The following is a 25,091-nucleotide window of genomic DNA, read 5'->3' as shown; positions in this document are numbered from 1 at the left end:
ATGCAAAACGTAACACTCAGGAACATTATGTGGATTTGTGACACTCCCTGGAGGACTTTGGGTCCATAAAGCAATGAATGGATTATAAGAAGACATAAATATGGTATTTTCATCTATGACAGATGCAATCTTACTCCACTGTTATTTATATTATATAAGGAAAACTGAACCTATTTTCCTCAGTCGAACTGAAGGGAGGCACCCTTAGGGATGAATAAATGAATATCTCACTATTAATTTCCAATTCCTATGAATTCATCTTTGAAAACATCATGTTTTAGAGATTTTTTTAAATGGCTGATGTTTATTTTTATATGTATGTGAAAAAAATGGAACTAAAAGGAAAATGTGAGATGGAATTGTGATAACAGAATCATAAATTTTTCATTTTTTGCCATTATCCTGAATCCTGCAAAACTTACCTAACTTTGGATTCTAATGACCAGTTGGACACCCCGACCAGGTTCCTATAAAGCCTGCTTTGAGTCTCTTAACAGGCTTTGCATCCTCATCTTCAGTTCATGTTAGGGAGGTGGGATGTATGGAGTTCTGGAAAGAGCACAGGTTTTGAATTTAGAGGAGCAATGCTCTAGTATTAGTTCTGTCTAGAATCTATCTTTATAAACTTGAAGATCTTGGATTGAACTAGGAGATGCCCTAAGCTTTGGATACCTTTAAAATGATACTAAGCTTTTGTATCATTACTTATACTAATTTTAATTTTAATTGACAAAACTTTATATTGTATGTTTTAAGGTGGTATAATTGTTTGTTTATCTTCATATAAAATCTTCAGTGTCCTTCCAGTGGTATATCAAGTTATAAAAAGTCCTTCTGAACCTGATAAAAATTGTTAGGGAAAATATGTAGTCCAAGACTGAAATATGTTTTCCTTTATTGACTAGAACTGATTAAGATATAGTGAATTTATGTTGATGGACAGTGTGGCATTGTAGAAGGAACAATAGCATGTCAGTATATCTGAATTTCAATTTTATCTTCTGTAAAATATTGCTAAGGGTCCCAAATGTTCCTAATGACAGGAAATAACGTATATGATATAGAAAGTTACCAGCCATTGAAAATGTTGAATTGGTTTTTGTTCTAAGATTATTTCTGATTTCTTTCCTATTATTTTATAATTTTTATATTATCCTAAGTTTTGTTTGAGTTTCTAATAGTGTCTTAAATAGCTTGACATTTGGCTCTGTCATATTATCCTACCCTTATTTTCTTCTCTCCACTTTTTCTTTCTTATTTAGAATTCAAGCAAATGAACAGTGAACTTTCTTTACTGTCATTGTATTTTAATGCCACCATCACAGTTTTAACTATTATCGAATTATAACAAATTTTAACACATTAACGAGCCCCTTTTTTTTCTTAATATTCTATTACCATGCATTTCTGAATAGTTCTGAAATTTAAAATTTGGAATGAATTAAACCTATGAATGTATTTTGAGAAAAACGATATGTTTATGTTATTTATTTTTTCTACTCAGTAATATGAAATACCTTGTCATTGCTTTTTGACATATTTATGCTTGTTAATTGAGTTTCCTGATTTTCTTGCAACACACACACACACACACACACACACACACACACACACACACACACACACGTCACAACTCTCACATTACGTGCATCCTTAAATGCTTAGTTTTGTTTACTCTTCTCCTTACCAGAATCTCCTTTCACTGAGAATGGCTGGTATAGTGGAATGCTTTAGATTGAAATGTATGTATGAAAGTGTATATCCATGGCTGTGTCAATGCTAGTTTATAAAGCATGAAGATTTACTATTTCTCACAGGTGTAGAAGGTAGTTCACAACCTCACAATTTCCCAAAGACACAGTTTCTCAAAGACACGGATTCCTTTAGGATGAAGCTTAGTGATAAAGTTGATACAGCTGCTGCTACCATTTAGCGTGTTCTGTAAGATCCATGAAAATTGAAAATAAGCATAAAATGTATTTGGGGGAGCAAAGAGAAAAACTCACTGAAAGGAAATAGAAGTATCAGAGCAACAGGAACTTGCTAGAAAATGGTGGGCCATTCTGGTGGGAGTAGGACTTGGAAAGACTTGTGAACTCTTATTGGAGGACAAGGGACATCTGAGAGGATGGGGAATGAAGGGAGTTTCTTTTAAATAAATCTGTGAATTTCTCTCTTATTTCTCACCAATCCCTGTCTGTGTCTTCCCACTCCATTCCTTCTGTTCGGGTGCCTCACTTCCTCCCTAATATGGAAAGTGCATCTTTCTGTCATTCACCTTCACCTGTCGGTCCTCTCAGCACCTGTGGTGAGTTCAAGGACTAACCCAGGTGATGCCCTCAGTGACTAAGGAAGCGTGTCTGCAGTGCTGGCATCCTCCCACAGTTGACGAGACCTCGCTAATAAGCCTGAAGATCCTTTAAATAGTGTCATGTTTTTCAAACTGTATTGCAGCTGCCTTGATAGAGAAACAGAATAATGTCAACAAGCCTTAACTTGTAGTGATAATGTGCAATAGTGTATATGAGATTTGATTCTTAGCATTTGATCTTTTTTGAGAGGCACTTCTCCAACATCACAGGTTTAAATGGTTCTATTGATTTTCATGTCTGGATTTATTGTGAACATATAACCTCCAGTTAGCCTAAAGCAGCCTTTCTGATTCCTTAAGCAAAACAATCAGTTAGAAAGACTTAACAACAGCACTCGAACGTGAGTGAGCTGTGAAAAATAATTGTATTTATGGTAGGCATTTGATGTGGTAAATTGTTGTCAACAGTTCAGTTTTCAGAATACATTATCTTAGCAAATGCCTTTTTCTGGGTCAAGACAAACTTGTGTTGACTTGAAATTTCTCAAAATGATCTGCAAATTATCTATCTGTATAAACTATACATATAAAACAAAGAAAATTGGTTTTTATGGATCTATTGCTTCCTACAGCACAATCGCACAGTATAGGTTTTCCATATGTTTATGGTGAAATTTTTAATTAGCTAAAATATTTAATTAATATTTTTCATATGTTTATAGTTAATATTTAATTCTCTCTTTTAATTCTACTTCAAGCAGGAAAATTAACTGTGGAATTTAGAAAATTCCATAATATTCCCCCTACAAAATTCACACTTACTTTTTTGGAGGAAGTATCAGACATCTTATCTGAACTCCATGTTGTTACTGTTGGTCTATTCCTTGTTATCTAAAAGTATTGACTCCATTATTTTAAAATCTTTCTTCTTTGTTCTGCCTAGACCTGATTCTGCTGAGGCCTGACCAGGTTCTTATTGGTATGACTATATATGTCTATAGAGCACCTAACTCTAAGCCCCGGTATATGGTGAGTGCATAATAATTTGTAGTTATTTTATCTTATTTTATTTTATTCTGAGGTAATCTTGCTTGAAAATTTCTTTAAAAATTAAATGGTGCTATATTTATTTGTTATGGCTTAAGATACAAAATATTTTGCAAAAAACAGCATATATATATTTAAACATTAACTTTTTATGAAGTAACTCTCACATAAACTATTAGTTTTTAAATAAACTATTTTTATTAGTTTGTATTAGTTTTGAAGTTTAGAATAGGTAAGTAATTCTACAGTTAAGAGTAGAAAGAGGGTTTATTTACATATGTTTTGCTTTATATTATTTTAAGGAGTTGAAGCGTGAACCTATAGAATTTTCTAAATAAGTATTTATTCAAATAATCAATGTGGATGATTTACTGCCTACTTCATAGTACTGTTGTTTCATGCAAAATGGGATTGAAAAAATGGCTCCTGACTTTTGGGAACAAATAAACTAATAGTATCAATTACACATAAAGACAAATAATTAAAATTCTAGAAAATACATGACAAACAGCTTAGAAGAGGTAAAACCAAAGTGATCTAAGAGTTTAGAAGTCGAAATACACCCATCTTCCCACAAGAGAAGAAGCTTTTTAGAAGAGGAAGCTATTGAATTTGACCTTCTTGTTCAATAAGCAGAGTGTATAATTATTTACCTGTCACTATAGACTGAAAGTCTGTGTCTCCTAAAATACATATGTTGAAAGCTAATAATCCTTAATGTGATGGTATTAGGAGGTAGGACCTTTGGGAGATGATTAGGTCTGAGGGTGGAGTTCTCGTAAATGGGATTCGTGCCCCATAAAAGAGACCCCAGAGTGCTCCCTTGCCACTTCTACTCTGTGAGGACACAGCAAGAAGATGACTGTCAGTGACACAGGAAGCAGACCCTTACCAGACACTGAATCTGTTGGTGCCTTAATTTGGACTTTCTAGCCTCCAAAACTGTGAGAAATGTTTGTCATTTAAACCCCCAGTTTATGGTATTTTTGTCATAGCAGCCCAAGGGGGCTAAGATACCTACTAAGTTTTGAAAAGCCAAACAATATTATCTCAAAAATTTAACATATCTTACAATATCTGAATTTAAATTTTCAGTAAGTCAGAATAAATTGAGAGATATATGAGATCATATTTTCATTAAGTATAAGTTAATCATATCTATGTATATAAGAAGATTATACAAATTAATAAGAAAATAATGTGTTTCAATTCTAATTGACAGGTAACATGAAGAAAAGGTTCTCAGCAACAAAAAACAATAAACAAACGTGAAGGAAAAACTATACAATCATGTTAGTAAGAAAAGAAGTATAAATCAGTTTAAGAGGTTAGCAGATAGCTGCATGTGCTAGATCGGTGTATTTTAGTTGTTAAATTAAAGCAATAATAAGACACCATTTTCTTTGGTTATTTGAATGTTAGGCATTCCTCCCTTGTTGATAAGGAAATAGAGCCTGCCCTTTGTAAACTCATAGAGGCCATTAGAGCCAGAGTTGACATTCAAAGCATTATTTATTACATTTTTTTAAAATTAAATAAAAAGAGGGACTTCCCTGGTGGTCCAGTGGTTAAGACTCCGTGCTTCCACTGCAAGGAGCTCAGGCTCAATCCCTGGTCAGGGAACTAAGATCCCACATGCCATGTGATGGCGGCCAGGAAAAAAAATAAATTAAAATGAATAAATAAGTAAATAGAATAATACTGACAAAAGTAACAAAATAAGCATGGTTATTTATTGTTGGTGGCAGGAAATATTGCTTAAATTCTTAGAAAACAGTTTGATGGTATGCAGCAAAGCCAGCATATTGTTGTGTCGTATACATTAGTCTCATTGGTGAAACTTCAAGTAATAAGTCAAGCAAAGGAAATGTGGACAAAATTCTCTTATTATTGAACTATTTATAATTGCAAAATATCCAAAATCTATATGTCCAAAACTAAGGATAAAATGTGGAAAAATGTAGTCTGAATTTTGTATGTTGTGTTGGAAGCTACTGTTTGCCTCTTTGAGTTTACTCTCCACCTTTCTCCTTCCAACGCTGTGCCCTGTTGGCTGACTTGTGTGTACCACTTGTGTGGGTTCTCTCACCCTCTGGCTTTTGCCTGTGTTCAGCCAATGGATAGCACGCTCGAGGGTCTGGGGAAAAAAGAGGAAAGTGTGGTTGGGATACATTCCCCCAACTCCCTCCCTGCTGGTGGCTGTGGTTGGCTGTGTCCCTTCATCAAATCTCCTAACTTCTGTAGGATAGCCCCCTCCTTGGAGCAGTCTCTCTAGGCTCTTGGCACAGCTCACTGCCCTTTTCTCTAAAAGCTTCTAATTACTAAAGCCTCCCCAAGTTACTAGCACAAGGTAGGGGCTACAGCATCTCTTGTTTTTCCTTAACACTGAGTTCTTTATTTAGCTCTTCTCAGATTGTCCATTTCAGTGTGCCATACATTTGTTTCATGCCAGGATTCTAACTGATATGAAGGTTGAGGTTTCCCTGAATTTTTAAAAATTGTCATTTATGTTAACAGAGAGTTTTTTCAATTTTGATAACATATGTTAAAAAGAAAAGAGCAGATTTTTAAAATTCAGCTTCATTGTCCCATTGTCATTGTAATTTTTACTTGTCCAAGAAACATTTTGTGATGGCCTACTCTGTGCTGGGTATTGTCTTAGACACTTGAAATATAAGATGTTCTATGAAACTGTAATATATGAAACATTATCACCAGTGATACATGCAAAATATAAATCTACCTGTTTATGATATAGCTGTGATTCATAAAGATACTGTTAACCTGTTTTCCAAACATTATTTGCCAAGGATGAGACATGTATGTTCTTTAAGATTTTAATAATCTTTTATTTGATATTGCTAGAAGTTATTGTGTAACTTTATAGTATGTTATATTAATAAGCTTGTTTTTACACGTTAGAAAAATTAAGAATCTATACAGGTCTTCAAAAAAGTTACAAAAGTATACTTGAATCATGAACTTTCCAGTAAAGCATTAGGATTTTTCTTACAAATGGAGCTTCAAACACCTGAAATTTGAGTTCAGATTGCAAGGATTCATCAGACTGCTTGCAGAGACTTTGCGGGTCTTTTTTTTTCTGTCATTGATGTGTAGAGGAGCTATATACAAAACAGAGCTTTTGACAGAATTTGCCTCTGTGGGTTATAGGCCATAATACGTGGGAAGAGGTCAGTTTACTGTTATGGCTCAGTTTGACTCTGGGATCAAATGATCACTGTTCAAACTCCCACACATAATAGCTGTGTGACCTTTTGCAAAGTATTTATCTTGTAAGGTTATTTTTAAGGTAAAATGAAAACAATATTGGAATATAATAAGCATCACTAAATGTTACCTATTTTTTCCTTAGTACCACTACACTTGCGGAAGTAGAGGCATCAAATATATCTAAACCCACTGACACAATATCAAAACCACCACCATCTTGGATAAAAGATTGTCTTAAGTGTGTTGTATATACTAAAAATGTAGTCCTATATTGGTAACTTTTCTAGTACTTTGGTTTTTCCTTTTAGACAAGCAAATAGGGGTTTATTTCACAGTGTTTAGTTATAATAATTCTTTTCCTTCCTTCCTCCCTTCCTTCCATCCTTCCTTTTTTTCTTTCTTTCTTCAAGTTGCTTCTAACTGCCACTGTCTAGTTGTCCTAGTATATATGTATGTTTTACATGTGTATAAATTTGGAGAGGTGTAGAAAAACAAATAGATGCACTGAAAAGATTAATGAGGCATATCAACCCAAACTAGCAATAGGGATGTGTTTTGTTTATCCAAAATGCTATAGCTATATACTAAATACATTATAAGTTTATATTACCATAATAATGCATTTCTCCCTAGCTATTAATCTCAGCTACAGAATATCACATGTATATTTAATCTTCCTTCAAAGGGATCTAAGCTTATTTACATGTTCTATATGTAGCATAGTTTTAAGGACATTTTAATATTGGCCACTAATTTTATACTGTCAGAATGTTTTAATGTAATTACAAAGGAATGTAGCTACAATCTAAGCTTATTTAATCTACATTCTCTCTGTTTGACCTTTCCTGTAGGAACATATGAAAAGAAATCCATACCATTCTACAAAATTCCCAGTTTGAGGAAAAGAGTAAAAATAACAAAATTTCAGCACGAATTATTTTGTATAGTAACAACCTACAATCTGAATCATACGGCAAGGAAAAAAGAGACGATCACAAACCTAAACAAACAGCTTTCTTGTTGCTCACTTTCTCAATCTCTTTAAAATAAAATAAATAAAGCATTTCAATGAAATAAATTATTTATGAGGAGCACAGTACCTTCTGTACAATGACTATATTTACTTTCAAGAACTAATGCTGAGAGATAGTATGTACAAAAGTCGACATAATTATTTTCTTTATTTGACTGTGGCATCTGGATCTTCATCAGAGGACAAAGTGCAATTGGTTTGTTTTTCAAGTTATTTCTTATCTCAGTTGCATGTCAGAAAGATCATAGTGTTACTGTTTTAATTTTGATTGTTAACATAAAATTGGAATCCAAAGTAAAGGAAAATTGTGAGAATTAACTTGTTACAGGTATAAGAGAGCAAAGCATGGGTATTATGATAATGTAATCATTGAGAATCTGTGAAGTAAAATGTATTTTTAAAAACACAACGTTAATGTTTTCCTTTGAAATCTCCATGTAAAAATGGAAAACACAATTTTAATAGAAGACAGGCACCGGTAGTCTCTGAAGAATTACAACTTGGGAAATTAATAAAAATAGTATCTAAAATAGTATTAGTAAGATATGAAGCTCATTCATTAATGGTCTCTATGATAATATATCACTGAAAATGTTGCATGAAGGACAGTCTTTGATAGGATTATGTACAGTATAATAGCAAGATACTGGAATTAAAATTCACTGAGAAGATACATCTTGTGAACTGAAGGGTAAGAAGATAATAATGATAACATTAATAATAGTAAATAACAAGAATAAAATGATTCACATAAATAGAATTTCCCTCAGCAACCATTAGTATAATTATGGGAATGATAAGCTGGTAATCTACAGTAAATAGCTAATCTTTATTGATTCACTGTTTAATTTCTTCTTATTTTAAAGGCTTTAGAACTGCTGTCAATAACAATGTGTACAGGAAAAAGTTCTACCAAGGAAGAATCGGAAAAGAATGTACTGCATTGTGCAACGTACAGCATCTCTAAAGAATCTTTAAAAAATACATTTATATGCTATTGTTAGGGAAAAAGGAAAAAATGCATTCAAAAGATTTCCTCCCCTTTTTAAATAATTGCTGTGGGATTTTTTTCTAACACAGTTTATGGGGGTTCCAGAGATAAAGTGGGAAAATACAGCGACCTCAGCTCTGGCTCTTTAATCACAGGGAGCTAAGGATTATTCTTCATCAGTAACACCTGGGAGAAAAAGACCAGGCCATCAGCGGGCTGACCCCACAGCAGCCTTAGGGGCAGTTCCACCGCCATCAGCAGAGTTAGCGCTAAGGGTAACGGAGCTGTTATCCAAGGTCCAGATAATAGCAGGAGCAAAGAACTCACTTCCTGATGGTAGAAAATAAATTCCATGTTTAGCTCATGATTTCTGCTAACCAAGCCTCCTTCCAGGGAACGAAGGTTAATTTTCTTTTAACATAAATGAAAGATGAGAATGTGAAATGATGAGTCACTGGGGCACTCCATCAATGGCATCGCAAAAGGAGAAGTTGCAAGGAGACGGTTTTTCATTTTCCTGCAGTTGACACAAAACTCATGAGAAATATTTAGGTAGGATCTCAAATCATGAGGTGTAGTGATTACAGTGGTAAAAAAAACAAATTTTATTTCTATTCACAATTTTTTTTTAGCTAAAATCTGGATGGATTAATCAATTAAACTCATATGACTATTTTAGCTATCAATTATATTTTTAAAGTCTTTTTAAGATTCAGTTAAGCTATTTTTCTTTATTTCATTCTCCACACTGCCCCCTGTCCACTCCCCACTTCAGAAAAACCTGGAGCTCTGTAATGAAAGAATAGTACTTAGCACTGTAAAGTTTTAGCAGCCAAAATATCAGTTTGAACTAGTCAGTTAGTACTATACATGCTATCAATTATACAATTTCTGATTTGTCTCTTTAATAACAGACCCACAGGACTGCTTGCTATCTCCTTTCACCTTTATCCCAAGAGTCTTTCTGCCACATCTCAAGTCAGCTGTCGGGCTTCATATCCCCATGCTTATCCATCTTCAACTTAACTCTCTCTGGAGCCTATATGCCTCCCACTCCAACTCCTCCATAAACTTTCCTCTGTCTCCACTAAACCATATTTTAAGTGCTGAAAATCTTTCATATCTTTGAAATTGTCTTTACAGTTTTCAATTTCTTCGTAATCAAAAACGTGGTTTCCCGTAGAAATCGCCACAATCTTCACAACTGTCTCCACTGGTAAGTAGTATATCTCCCTGCCCTTGTAGTCTCATGAGTTAAGAAAGGAGAACCATCATTGACCTTGGCCACCACCACTGTGGTTTCTAGATAATCATTCAGTCACCTGGAGCCAACTCCTTGCTCCTTTGAAGTTCTCTACAACTTCTCTTGTAACCCTTTTCCCTTCTTGTCATCATGACAGACCAACTCTCCAGGTTCTTCCCCAAGACCTTCCTAGTGACTTCAGCACATTCTCTATATGTCTATTCACATGGTAGTCAGCTATTTCTTTTTTAAATGTTTTTTGTTTGTTTTACTGATACATTGAAACAGCCACTTGAAAATGTTCTTTTTTTCAGCTTAATTGAGGTATAATTGATAAAATTGTAAGATTTTTGAAATGTACACCATGATGATCTGATATATGTATATCTTATGAAAGGACTCCACCTTCTAGTTAACACATCAATCAGCTCATTTAGTTATCCCTCTTTTTTTTTTCTTAGTGAGAACACTTAAGGTCCACTTTCCCAGCAAACCTCAATCATAGTGTTGCCAACTACAGTTACCATGTGATACATGAGGTCCTCAGACTTCATTCATCTCATAGCTGAAAGCTTATATCCTTCCTTCAGACCAATTTGGCAAGACCAATTGTTAAACAGTGTGGCACTGAAGCTAAAGAAGAGAGAGTCCAGGACATAACAAAAGGCCCTGCTAAGGAATGAATGCAGTCATTAATTTATCAATAGATCCCCAAATATGATTACTCTGTTTCAATCATTCACTTTAGTCATTCAGTCAACCAGCCTTATTAATCATCTACTATGTAATCTGCTGATTAAGGGGCAACTGCCATACAGTTGTTTATCTCCTCCAATAGGATGGGCACTGGGTACAACAACAGAACAATAAAAGGGAGGACCCAGTTCTGCCTGAAGGGATGGAGAGCCATCCAGGAAGCCTTCGCAGAGAAGCTGATGCTTGAAGCAAGACCTTGAGGGAAAGAAGAATGTCAAACAGGAAAAGGGAGGAAAGACCTTTCAAAATCAGGAAACAGGTAGTAAAAATTGTAAAGCCATATGAGAGAGTATGCCAACATGGGTGACATATAAGGTACACACAAGTAAGTAGCAGGAGGCAAGTGCCAAGATGCACTTCATTTTCTGCCACACCTCGTATTTGCCCTCACTGTGATGCAATCTGATCATCTCAAGCTGACCCTAAAACCCTTCAACAGTGTCCCATCAGAGTCAGATCCATATTTTGGAAACATTAGGAGTAACTGTAACCCAACAGAAGGAAGGCAGCCTCAGGAAGTTACTGTGTATATTTTCATTCTGTTTTTATTTCCTTAAAAAAATCTCCTTAATCTTCATTCTCTGGGGACTGGTGCTGGCCTTTGCCTTCTCTTTCCTGGCCTTGCAATTGTCTCCTCTCTGGTTTCCCTGACTCTACTCTTCCTTCTCCAATTTAATCTTCCCATTCATTCTTAAAAACAAATTTAATCATGTCACTCCTTAAATTTTTCAGTGCTACCAGCTGTAGGATAAAATGCAAACTCTAGCTTGACAAACAAGTACTCTTCATGATACGGTCCTGGTATTTATCCTCACCCTCATCTCTTCTCACTCTCCCTACCTTTTGTAGTTCTATTCCACACGTTCTAAACTATCTGCAGTTCCTCAAATAGAGCATGCTGTTTATGTTCCTGCACCCTTGTGGGTGCCGTTCATTCTGTCTGGGATTCTCTCCTCACCTTATGTGGTGATATAGCAAACTCCTATTTAGTCTTCAAAACCCAGACCAGATGGTTACTTTTGTATGGCATTGTCCCTGCACCCTGTTAACGTATAGGATTTGTAGATCAACAGAATTTATCTATACATTCTCAATGCTATTTCTGTGCCTTACATATACAATTATATTACTAGTTTTCATGTCATATTAAAATTATTTCTTAGCATATGTTTCCCCTAACAACAGACTTTGACCTTCTCAAAAGCAGGAGTGTGTGTGTGTGTGTGTGTGTGTGTGTGTGTGTGTCTTAGTTTAATGCTGTGCAGAGATATAAAAAGCACCTAAATGAAACATTAAAATGAGCCAAATTGCATTGAATGAAAGGAAATTATTCTAAGGGAGGCTGGTGAAGGCTGGTGATACATATTTACTTTGGAACATCCGACTCCTACCAGGGTACTGTTTAAGTAGAATAATCAAGAGTGTTTAATGTAATGCAAACTATGTATTTTGCTGTCGGTAAACTCCAAAGTATGGAGGAGTTATTATGAGTTGAAACACTGAAAATCTCTAGGGTCCCTGAAAGGCAGCTGTAGGTCCAGAAGTTGCTCTCCATTTTCTTACACAGCTACCAAACCCTGTTCCTCTTTCCTGGTCTAGGGGGGAAATAAAGACTGAATATGTTGTGTCTGACTCCTTTGAGGGGAAGATACAGATTTGATTAAGGAGTCAACTTTCATATTCTTTTGATAATTAGCGATAACTTGTGACTATGAAGCTAAGCGTCACTCCTGCCCTGAACATGCAAACACGTGTACTTGATTTGCCCCGATATTGTCTTTCATTTCATAGTTTTCCATTTGTGTGCTACCCAGTGGTGTTTGCTGGAGGAGCCACTAACATTTGTCTTTAATGATCTGTGTGCTTGTATGTGTGTTTGTGTGTGTGTGTAAACAAATGTTTTGCTACTTCTCTCTTAGTATCACCTGCAGAAAGGCATGCGTAGAATAAGGTGAGAATATTTAAGAGTAGAAAGGGAGGCACACATGGAAAAAGAATTGATGCATTATAAAAATAAAAATAGAAGCTTCTGCGAGTATGTATGAAAGAATGATACACTCTAAATGGAGCATGCAATTTTTGAAAGAATAAAGCTCTAAAATTTGGCTGTTCAGACTATTGTTAATTAGATAATTTAAGTCTAAAAATTAACTACTGAATTTAAACTATTCCTTTATATTTTATATCTGTTGTTGATTTCCTGTGAGAGCAAAATGATCTCACAGTTATTTGATTGCTCTCCACTTTAGTCTGGGTGCTTTGTATAAAATATAATACAGTACAGATGTCAAGTCAAGAACTAAATAGCACATATTTCTAAAGAACCATAAAAAATAGGAACAGTACAGAAACAATGGCTCTGTAATTACTGTTTTGCTGTGGAGTGAGGTTAGGCATTTATCCTTGTACAGTCCTGATACACTTACAGTCAGATCTGCCCCTGTGGTCCTTTCCCCTTTGTTGATGAATGCATGGTGCAGGTACCCTGTATGGCCACTACACTATTTGAGGTCATCCTATACTGTTAGCACAAATGGTGTGAACAATAGTTTATATGCCACTTAACTCCTTGGGAAAAACGGTTAACCTTGCTGGAGAGGACAGATCAGTCATGTACAGTTATTAAGGTCTAGAAGGTTTTGTTATGCTCTAAAATACTTTTGTACCACCACAGTCTACTTCTGTATGAGACCTATTTTAGCTGGAAAGCAAAGGAAGGAGAAATCACCTTTGGAAATTTTACAAAATCTATACAATGAAATAGGTGATGGAAGTTTTTCAAAGATCCATTTCATTAATGACACCTACACTGCAGAGCTGGCAAACATTTTCCCCTTTAGAAATAGACTTTCTAAAAATATGTTAATGAATTAAGAATAAAGGCTTTGTGGATGTAAAGATGCTTTTGAAAATTTTCAGCTTGCTAAAAGGAATTCAATCTGATCACTTTGTTTAAAGATTTCAGAATCATCTTATTATGTTTTAAGTGACTGCTTTTGCTATGAAATGAAGGGTCCTTATTAAATTTACTCCAGGTCATTACCAGACTTCATTTAAAATTAACTTTCAACCACTGCCCTTAGTAACTATGTATTTTTAATCTTGAGGGTCATCTGATGATGATAGTCTCAAAAGGAATCATCTGTGAATACCTAGGGAGACTCTTCAGCTTTCCCCTGTTTTTAATGAAACCATAAGGAGATTGCATCGCCTTATTCCTGGTGAGTAAAGGATATGTAGAAAAACAATCATGAATTTATTCTTATATTGTATGGTGCCATGTTTCATGCTTTTTTTTCTGAAATAAAATAAAATTTCCTTATAATACATTACAGGCACTGAAGATATTTTTTAAATATTATAAGTGGAAAAGCATGAGATGAGCATCACTTTTTTTAAAAGGGTCAGTGTACAGGACTGTAGATAATAAAAAAAAAATGTGTTTCTTATGGCCCCAATAAAACACTTATGTTACGTTTTTCTTGTGTGCATTTAAACTAGTAACAAGAAGAAGTGCATTTACATGCCTTTTTCAAACAGTAGAAAAAGAAATCAGTTTACCACCACTGCTATTTAAATATCTTCTAACTGGCAAAATTAAACCATGTCTCTTTATTTATTTATTGCACTTGTAAAAAGATTAATGGGGATGTGATTCCTTGAGGCTTTTACATATAACCCCTTCACAAAGAACAAAATTATACAGTTTGGCAAATGAACTAAATTAGCTACATTTATTTAAATAATCACTATAGAGAAAACAATAAATCAACAACATTCTGCACAAAAAGAGTGTCTTGTCATTTGTTTTATCAAGGACACAGACTTTTTGCTCTTAGCTAATCTTGCTTCTAACAGTCTATTATCACATCAACCATTAATGAGAACTTGCAGTAGGAATTTAGCTGAAGCTGAGGAAAGAACAGTAGGAATAACTTCTACCTCTGTCGCCAGCACAGTTACTCTGAAATACATTCTTCTAATAAACATTTTATCAGAGGTTCCTAATAACTTCAGAGACAGTCAAAATGAAATGGCAGAGCTTTGTTAAATCAGGGGAAGAGACGATTTGAATGGTCATAATCGTGCAATTATCTCAGCCTCTGTCTATTTCAAAGGACTCTGTCCATATCTCCATCTATATCAGGAGTAAGTGAGTGCTGGAGCTCTAATGCTGAACCTGTGATATATTCATAAATCAGGACTTTCAGAGCCTGTCACAGGCACCATAATGAGGGTCATTATTCAGGCAGAGTGTCAAAACTACTATCAAAGGGCCTTCTCAGAATTACAATCATTCTGTTTCTTGTTAAATAAGCAATGTAGTACACAAAAATGGCAAACAAGAAGCAGGTCAATTTGATACAGTGTGAGGGCACAGAGATCTCTAGAGTAATTTACCCTCTGGGAATTCTGATGTCTGGTGAGATGAATTATACACACCCTCAAAAAAGATTAATGGTAATAAAACCCCTTGAACATTTTCACCAAAAAAGCCCTACAAATTGCTCATAAGCAACTTCAGAAACAAAGCTGGAAAAAAAAGATTAGTTTTTTTGTTGTTAGACCTAAAACTTCTTGCAAAGATAAAAATTATCATCATGGAAAATTGTCAGTAATCGGTGCACCAATAAAATATTATACATTTGAGTAACTTATAGTATTTGGTCATTAAAAAAAGTAAAATTGTAAAACTGGAAAATTTCCTTTCATTTGATCTTAACCTCATCACTACATCCACAAACACTCCTGTAGACTCACACATACACAAGCAGGAACCCACATGTCCCATGTATTACAAATAAAACCCAAAACATTGCACAATGGAGTAATGTCATAAAGAAACAATCTCCTTTAGTTCATGTTTTTCTAGTAAACACAGTGATATAGTTAAAGAAAGATTGAGAAAGTAGGCTTATAAATACTTTCATTTTTTATATATCAAAAAGGGGGGGCTTCCCTGGTGGCGCAGTGGTTGAGAGTCTGCCTGCCAATGCGGGACACGGGTTCGTGCCCCTGTCTGGGAAGATCCCACGTGCCGCGGAGCGGCTGGGCCAGTGAGCCATGGCCACTGAGCCTGCGCGTCCGGAGCCTGTGCTCCGCAGCGGGAGAGGCCACAACAGTGAGAGGCCCGCGTACCGCTAAAAAAAAAAAAAAAAAAGGGAGGAAACAGTCTTTAGAATTATATGGTTATTAAGTATATAGTTACATCTTTCCTCAATTAGCATGCCTATGTTTTATATGCTCTAGTTAGTAAATGCTTTAGCACAACAGACAAGCCATGTTGTAAATTAGAACTAACATAAAAATAGGAGTCTAGGGCTTTTCTGGTGGCACAGTGGTTGAGAGTCCGCCTGCCGATGCAGGGGACGCGGGTTCGTGCCCCGGTCTGGGAAGATCCTACATGCCGCGGAGCAGCTGGGCCTGTGAGCCATGGCCGCTGAGCCTGCGCGTCCGGAGCCTGCGCGTCTGCAGCCTGTGCTCCGCAACAGGAGAGGCCACAACAGTAAGAGGCCCGCGTACCGGGAAAAAAAAAAAAAAAAAAAAAAGAGTCTAGGTGGACAAGAGTTTAGAGAAATTTTTATATACTTCTGGAGTGAAAATTCATATAATCTTGTTGGAGGATAATTTGATGATGTGAATACAATGTCCTAAAAATATTAATTCAAATCTGAATCCAAAGTTTCACTTGTAGAAATCATCCAAAGATATAATTATGTGCTAACATAACAATTAGAACTCTACGTATCTCAAGTAAAAGATTGGCTAGACCAGTTACATTTGAGCCAAATAATAAAATATTATGTATCTCCATTAAAAAGATGCTGTGGAATAATATTTACGATTCTGAGAAAATGTTCACTAAACATTTTTAAACAAATAAAGGAATTTGCAACTAAAATTAGGTATTGGATGATAAATTTTGATATATGAGGTTATTATTTTCTTTTTGCATTTTTCTGCATGTTTCAAATTTCATACAATCAACATATATTACTTTTGCAATAGATAAATATTATAAGTATATTACATGAGTATTTGTTTATATAATAAAGACTTTTTTTTTTTGCGGTACGCAGGCCTCTCACTGTTGTGGCCTCTCCCGTTGCGGAGCACAGGCTCCGGACGCTCAGGCTCAGCGGCCATGGCTCACGGGCCCAGCCGCTCCGCGGCATGTGGGATCTTCCCGGACCGGGGCACGAACCCGTGTCCCCTGCATCGGCAGGCGGACTCTCAAACACTGCACCACCAGGGCAGCCCAAAGACATATTTATTTTAAGAGAAAATTTTGGAAGCTAAGTAGTATGATTTTAAAAAACTAAGAAGTAAACACTTTTCTAGTAGAAACGAAAATTTTCCTTTTACAACTTTTTCAATGAAATGAACACTTATTAGGAATAAATAGATGCATTTAACATACATTTTTCAATCAGCACTGCTTGCAATCCATGGATCTTCAGTGATGCTACCTTTGGTGTGGACAATAGTCCCTGCTTGATATAAACATTTATAAGAAGATTTTTTTTTACTTTTTATTCGAGTATAGTTGCTTTACAATGTTGTGTTCATTTCTACTGTACAGCAAAGTGAATCAGCTATACGTATACATATATCCCCTCTTTTTTGGCTTTCCTTCCCATTTAGGTCACCGAGCATTTAGTAGAGTTTCCTGTGCTATACAGTAGGTTCTCATTAGTTATCTATTTTATACATAGTATCAACAGTGTGTATAGGTCAATCCCAAACTCCCGATTCATCCCATCCCCCCCTTTCCCCCTTGGTATACATACGTTTGTTTTCTATGTCTGTGTCTCTATTTCTGCTTTGTAAATAAGATCGTCTATACCAATTTATTCAGATTCCACATATATGTGTTAATATACGATACTTGTTTTTCTCTTTCTGACTTACTTCACTCTGTAAGACAGTCTCTAGGTCCATCCACGTGTGTTTGTATTATGTAATTTTGAAAAAATTCATGTTGAGAGGGAGGGAAGAGGAGATCTTTGAAATACTTGAAAAATTATTTTAATTCTTACGTTTTATCTCCATGTACTTTTGTTATTGTTTAAACGCAGCAACTCCTGTTAAAAACATAAATCCAAGGAACCATTTAGTGATTTTTAAATCCTCCACTTTTTTAGCTTTGTGCTAACTGGCTACAAAATGGGATTAAGCACAATCAGATATAGTGGATTTTACAAAAGAAGGCAGAGCATAGACTTAAGGATAGATACAAGCCATTAACAAATAGTTATGTTTAACCCCTTGAGCTAGTTTGCTAACCAAAAAATAAAATGAAAAATAATTGATCTTCATGTATAAGACACAGAGCTACTTCAAGAGACTTTAAAAACCTTTGGGTTAAGTGCTGGAAGCATTGCTTTTGAAAGAGCACAGACTTCACAATAAGACAAAATAGATTCAAATCCAGGCTTCACCTTAACAGATACATATACCTTGTCCAGACTTACTCTTTAAGTAAATTGGTATCAATGAAATAATCAAAAGCAAACCAATTATGTTCTGGCATCTTTTCCATCTGTTTGGATTTAACTGTCTATTAAATGGTGTTTGCATGTGAGCAAATGCTCTTTTGTATGCAGAGGTACTCAATTATTTAGATTATACATTGGAATAAACAGTACAGTGGAAGGACTGCTACCCTTGTAATATAGGACAATTACATTTTCTTGCATAGTTTACAGATTATTAAACTAATATCAATTTGACCCACACTGCCAGTTACTGAATTCTAACCTTTGCCTTCGAGACTTAGCTACTATGAGGGTCTAGTATCTACCCCAACAATTAGCAACCTGTGACAGTCATTTCAAACTATACCAAATTATGCAAATTAGTTTTGGGAAAAGGATTATATGAGAGGAGAACACAAAAATTTAATTTCAATAAAGATCAGAGGTGAGGTTTGTAGCTGCTTGTTGCTCCCAGATATCTGTGGTTAAAAAGAAGTGGATCGAGCTTCCCTGGTGGCACAGTTGTTGAGAGTCCGCCTGTTGATGCAGGGGACACGGGTTCGTGCCCCGGTCCGGGAAGATCCCACATGCCGCGGAGTGGCTGGGCCCGTGAGCCATGGCCGCTGAGCCTGCACGTCTAGAGCCTGTGCTCCGCAACGGGAGAGGCCACAACAGTGAGAGGCCTGCATACCGCCAAAAAAAAAAAAAAAAAAAAATGGGTCTTTTGTTCCAGAATGGCTTTCCACACATAAGCAGGTCAGGAGAGGCCTCAGTGTGAGCCTCTCCACACACGGGAATGTCAATTCCACCCCAACTGGGCACCTAGGAACTGCAACTAAGATTTCCTTTGTTAGAAATACCTTGATTTAATTTTCCTGAAAAAGGTGTTAGGTCATTAACACATATGTTCATCATGATGTGTGATATTTACTAACTATAACAAACTATCATGTTTAAAGTCTATCTTCACAGACTTCAATTTTTATAAAGATTACTCAGTGAGGTAACCTTTTTCGTCACTTCTACATTTTAATTACAAAATTGAAAAGTACTTTTTTAATTACAAAAATAATATTTATGCTGAAAGAAAACAGAGATCCTCCTCTTTCCAGTCCTACCTGCCATTTGTTATAAAATGTTTGGTATGGATTTAGATATTTAACCATGTTTATAAAAGTAGGCATGATTTTTTAAAATCTATATTTTATATAAAATAGAATTAAAGAACTTGAGAGAACAGGAGGTGCAGGTATAGTAAACTGGTGACTTGATTCCTCAGTGTGATTTGCTGGAAAATTTGTTTAAATACACTCTATTTTCGTATATCCAATGTGCACCACTTGCTTATGTTTTCCACCTGTCCACAGAAGGCATTTGAGTTAGCTGTTGGAGACCCTTGATAGTTAACCTGTTTTTGTTTTAATAGATAAATTGAGGGTAGGAGAGGTTAAGTCCATACTCAAGATTATACAGCGAGCTAATGGCATTTAGGGGACTAGACTGTGTAGTAAGTCCTTGTGTAGTGCCTGTGCCTCTAATCTCCACCGGTTCTCATGTCATGAATAGGCTGGATTTTTCACATCATATCTCTTTTATGTTTCATTCTAGCATAAAATTCATGCAAATTTGAGAAGTTCTTGTATTAATCTAAAATATGTTCCAACCCTTGCATAAATGTAGAAAGGAAATATGTTTTTGTTCTGATAAACTCTGAGTCATCTCAGATCACAGACCGTATTTATTCATTTTTATATATCCAGTATTGCGACGGTCAGTTTTATGTGTCAACTTGCCTAGGTTGTAAGTATCCAGATAAATCCAGTACTAATCTGCTTGTTGCTGTGAAGGTGTCTGTAGATGTGATTAACATCTGCAGTCAGTTGATTTTATGTTAAGGAGATTATCCTGGATAATCTGGGTGGACCTGATCCAGTCAGTTGAAAGGCCTTAATAACAAACCTGAGTTTCCCAGGTAGACTGGAGTGTCAGCTCCTACCCAAGAGTCTTCAGCCTGCCCTTCCTGACAGCCTACCCTATAGGCACATTGGATTTGCCTAGTCAGACCCCCGCAATCACATAAACTAATTCCTTGAAATAAATAAATTATATATATATATATGTAGTTATATATTTTATATATCTCCTACTAGAACTCTGACTGAGAAAAGTAAGTACCTGCTACATAATTCATAAGTGTTCTCTGTTTTCTGAACTGATGGACATATGAATGAGTACGTTATGTTTCTTTAAAAACTATATCTTTTGATTGAATTTTTATCATATTACAAGCATTTTGTTATTTTTCTAATATATTTTAATGCATTAAAATTGATAAACAGGTCTCCTTTATGACCTAGGTATCTAATGTCTATTTTATTTCTCTTGTTAGGAAATGCATCTCATCATTTGTCATGAGTAGAGTGGACTAGCTTCCTTAGTTACAGAAGTATACAGAGATGGAGAAGACTCTTTAAAAAATAATATTTGTAGGAAGGAGTGTACATTTATATATTCTGTGCTCAGCTGCTGAAGAAGCACCTGTTAAATCTCCCCAGACCATTATGAATCCCTTTTTTAAAATCTCTAGTGCTGTAAATAATGAAATAGCAATATCTTGCAAGCATTGTATTGACTATAGTATCCCTTTGAAGTGAAGATTTGGCATATGGGTTACTCAGATCCTGTTCTTCCATTAATTAAAATTCTTATATATTTTTTGAGGGGGTGAATATGTTAATTTTTTTTTCCTAGTGACAATTCAATTATATAACTTTGTCATTGATCAACTATTATAGGAGTAATGACAATGACAGCATAATTACTCCCCCCCCCACACACACACACCCCTCCTTCATGGCTAAGAGAAGAAAAAAAATACAGAACATGTCTTTTCATACAGTTGATTGAATGTAGAGCTTTTTAAGGATCCCAGGGTCAGATTGGTTCCAACCTACAGAATATATGACTCCAAACAAAACCGTTCCTATATTCACAGGTGAAAGAACAAAAGTCTAGCTGCACAATCAAGTCTTTTACACTACAGCCATTTGCATTTCCAATGAATGTTGACTGCATACCACAGGCAGGTAATGTCAAGGTGACAGGTATGCGGGAGATGATTCTGATTCATAATGCATGTAACTCAAGGTGCACTTGTGCATATCAGACCATATAACACTGTTTATCAGAAATGTTCTGGGACAGCAAAACATTTAGGTAAACAAGGTTTTGTGTAATCAAGGGAGTTACAGGGTAATTGATTCATGTCAGGAGACATAACCTAGATTTAGATGGAAGGTAGTTTTGAATTGAGGATTTTGGAAATGTGGAGCTTTAAATACATAAATGTAGGATTCTCAGATTTCATTAGCAATATTAATGTGTATTTTGGTTTGCATTTTAGACACATAAAAATAAGTTATCTGGAATCCTGTAGGTAATTCCAGAGACAGTAAAAAAATTTAAAGCATAAATAGTCAAGTGTTTGAATAAACATTGTTTTCAAATATAATTTGTCTTGAAGCTAAATACTGGTTCAAGTGAAAAAAGAATCTACCAGTATCCATCTCACTACAAATAACTCAATTTCATTAGTCTGTCATACAGAGTGAAGTAAGTCAGAAAGAGAAAAACAAATACTGTATGCTAACACATATATATGGAACCTAAAAAAAAAAAAATGGTTCTGACGAACCTAGGGGCAGGACAGGAATAAAGACGCAGACGTAGAGAATAGACTTGAGGACACGGGGAGGAGGAAGGGTAAGGTGGGACGAAGTGAGAGAGTGGCATGGACATATATACACTACCAAATGTAAAATCTATAGCTAGTGGGAAGCAGCTGCATAGCACAGGGAGATCAACTTGGTGCTTTGTGACCACCTAGAGGGGTGGGATAGGGAGGGTGGGAGGGAGATGCAAATGGGAGGGGATATGGGGTTATATGTATATGTATAGCCGATTCACTTTGTTATACAGCAGCAACTTACACAACAATGTAAAGCAATTATACTCCAATAAAGATGTTAAAAACAAAAAATTCAGATCAAAAAAAAAAAGAATCTACCAGTATGTGGGAACTTGGGCTCTATTTTTGGCTACCCAAATACATGTTTTAATTTTCAAATATTAAAAATAGCTCTGTACGTAACCTAAGTTTTCTACATAATTATTCATTTTGCACTTCAGTTTTTCCTGTATGTTCCTGATCCAGCAATAGAGATGGAACCATATAAATTCTAAGGTATGGTTGATGATTGCTTTACTGTTTGATTTCCTGACAGTTGGGCTTTCTGATCTTCACTATATGCTTCCCTTCATGGGCAAATAATTGTTTATACTATAAGGAACAGTAATCTGTTCTATATTGCTATTACATTAAGAATCATAGACATTGAGTTGGAGATTTACTATTTAGAGTTTAGAAATTTTACTTGAAAGGCTTTCCGTGTCCTTTTTGATGTTTAATAAAGCCTCCATAATCCGGCAAAGTGATGAGTCCCTTATCCAGTCTCACAGCTTTTATATCTGCCTTTGAGAGGCTCGTTCATTGAATTCCTTGGCCTCACCTAAGTTGGGTATTGGGGGGTAAATCTTTCTTGGAGGTGACACAGCTTTAGCAGCAGGCAACTTGCTGTTGGGGCAAGTTTGGTGGCCTAGGAATTACTTAGACTACGAATTACAGTCTGTTAGGTCTTAGGGTTTCTTAAATAATATAATTCTCTCTACTATTGAGAAGGTTTCCAGTCTATTTACTTTCTATCAAGTGCATTGGACAATAACCAAAGCCAAATGTCCTGTCTAAATATAAAGTTTATTGATTCCTGTCTCCAAGCCACTGGCCTCAGTGATTTGCCCATCTCTACTTTAATGCACATTCTTTAGTTTAATGGCCTCTGATTTAATGTACTGCTGATTCTTATTTTTAAGGTAAAATGTATCATGGCTTCATATTGATTTTTCAATTCAAATTCAGTACTTCAGGAATTTAAAGTTTCTTTGATCTTATATCTATACCTACTTTCTCATATCTTGAGAAGTCTGGTTCTCAATGAGCTTAGGAATAATAGAATTAAAATATTATCTTATAAAAAATATTATTATATGTGCACAACAACCTCAGAATGACAATAGAAATGCTGTGACCAATAATATCATTACTTAAAACAGTAAGAATTTGTTACAGTTCTGTATATCCTACTAGGGATGTACAGTCAAATTACTGGGTCTTAAAGTCACTTATAGTTTCTCTTTGTGTGGTTATTCCAGCAACTCAGTATATATTTAGGTTCATTTGTTTTCATTTTCCTTTCAATTTTTAAAAATTCCTGCTTCAGTTAAATTTTATACTAATGTAAACTATTTAGAGAGTTACAAAATTAAATTAACAAAACAGGTACATTCAAAGAGGATAATCTTTTAACATGGTCCCTTTTAACCTATTCTCTTCCTCCTACTTTAGGTGACCAAATTTCATGATTTATCCATTTTTTATACTCAAACACATATTTGTATGCTCCCTTTCTTAGTTAAAATAATTGCATACTATACATTCCTCCACCACCTTGCTTTTAATTACTTATATTCTATATATCACTTCTTAATAGAATATAGAGCATACTCTTCTATTGTGTGGAGCTACCATAGATAATTCGGTTTCCTATTAAGAGGCATGTGAGTTGTTTTCTTTTTATATTACTAGAAACATTGTGCATATGTATTTTCATATTTTTGTCAGTGTGTCTTTGGGATAGACTCCTGGAAGAAGGACTGACAGTTACCAAAGACACATTGATAATGTATTCAAATGCCTGTTTCTCACCTTAACCTTGCCAGTATAAATGAATATCAAACTTCTGGATTCATGCCAATATAGTAGCTAAAAAAGATTGGTGTCCCATTGTAGCTTTAATTTTCATTTCTCTTAATTTGTATGAGGTTAAGTCTCTTTTAATACATTTAAGTGGTATTTGTGTTACTTTTCTTGTAATCTGTTCATTCACTAGCTCATTTTATATAGAATTATTTTTTCTCTCTCTGTAAAAATTAAATGTATATTAAAAATATTAACCCTTTGACCATGATATACATTGCAAATATTTTCCCTAGTTTCTCCATTTTTCATTTTTCTTTATTTTGCTTATGATGCCTTTTGCCATGTGGAAGTCTGTAATATGTATAGGTATGTATGTTTGTATATGTAATATGTGAACTACATTATGTATGTGTCTATATATATAATCTTTTATTCTGTATTTTGAGTTATAGTTAGTAAGATGTTTCCTATTCCCACATTAGAGAGGAATTTAACCATGTGTTCTTTTAGTGAACTAGTTTTCTTTTGTGTATTTGCTTTTATGTTTAAATCTCTGATACATTTAGAAATCATCCTTGTGATGGGAGAAATGTATTCATTTAAATTTTTTCTACATGGTTATCCAATTAACCTAATACCACTTATTAAAATTTCATATCCTTTATACCAATTTGAGAAATACAATTATTGTATATTATATGTCTTTATATAATACATATGTATTATATATTAAATTCACACATGCAGTTGTGTTTATTTCTGAGTTTCCTATTTATTACATTTATGTGGTAGCTTTAAAAATAAACCAAATTCTTTTATACTCGCCTCACCTCTCGTAAAAGGTGAAGAAGCTTAATTCCCCAGCCCTTGAGTGAAGGATGGACTTAGTGACTTACTACTAAACAACAGCATATGGCAAAAGTGATGATATGTCACTTTGGAGATTAGGTGATAAAAGACTGTGGCTTCCATCTTGAGTTTGAGTTCTCTCTATATATAAATTAAGAAGAGCTGCCACCTTTACATTGAATATTCCTATTTGAATGCATGATATATTTTCCCATTTATTCAAAGTCTATTTTTGTGGGTTTTTTTTTATTTTTTTGCGGTACGCGGGCCTCTCACTGTTGTGGCCTCTCCCGTTGCGGAGCACAGGCTCCGGACGCGCAGGCTCAGCGGCCATGGC

At 35.1% G+C, this 25,091-nt stretch overlaps 1 protein-coding gene across 18 annotated transcripts in view; it reads left to right on the top strand.

Moving 5' to 3' along the window:
- The window catches only part of LOC307192094 (uncharacterized protein), an 868,937-nt gene that overhangs the window by 441,524 nt on the left and 402,322 nt on the right, over nucleotides 1-25,091 (top strand). For 17 of the 18 annotated variants that reach the window (XM_079932631.1, XM_079932629.1, XM_079932628.1 and 14 more), the window contains 6 exons: nucleotides 3,255-3,340; nucleotides 9,757-9,829; nucleotides 10,695-10,871; nucleotides 13,720-13,833; nucleotides 21,086-21,176; nucleotides 22,279-22,333. The gene's annotated coding sequence lies outside the window, so the exon portion shown is untranslated. The remainder of the gene's footprint in view (nucleotides 1-3,254; nucleotides 3,341-9,756; nucleotides 9,830-10,694; nucleotides 10,872-13,719; nucleotides 13,834-21,085; nucleotides 21,177-22,278; nucleotides 22,334-25,091) is intronic. The other variant, XM_079932633.1, reaches the window with a different exon arrangement.

The sequence above is a fragment of the Stenella coeruleoalba genome (assembly GCF_951394435.1).
Source record: "Stenella coeruleoalba genome assembly, chromosome: 9".
Taxonomy (NCBI): Eukaryota; Metazoa; Chordata; class Mammalia; order Artiodactyla; family Delphinidae; genus Stenella; species Stenella coeruleoalba.
This window is presented reverse-complemented; position numbering and strand designations above follow the sequence as displayed.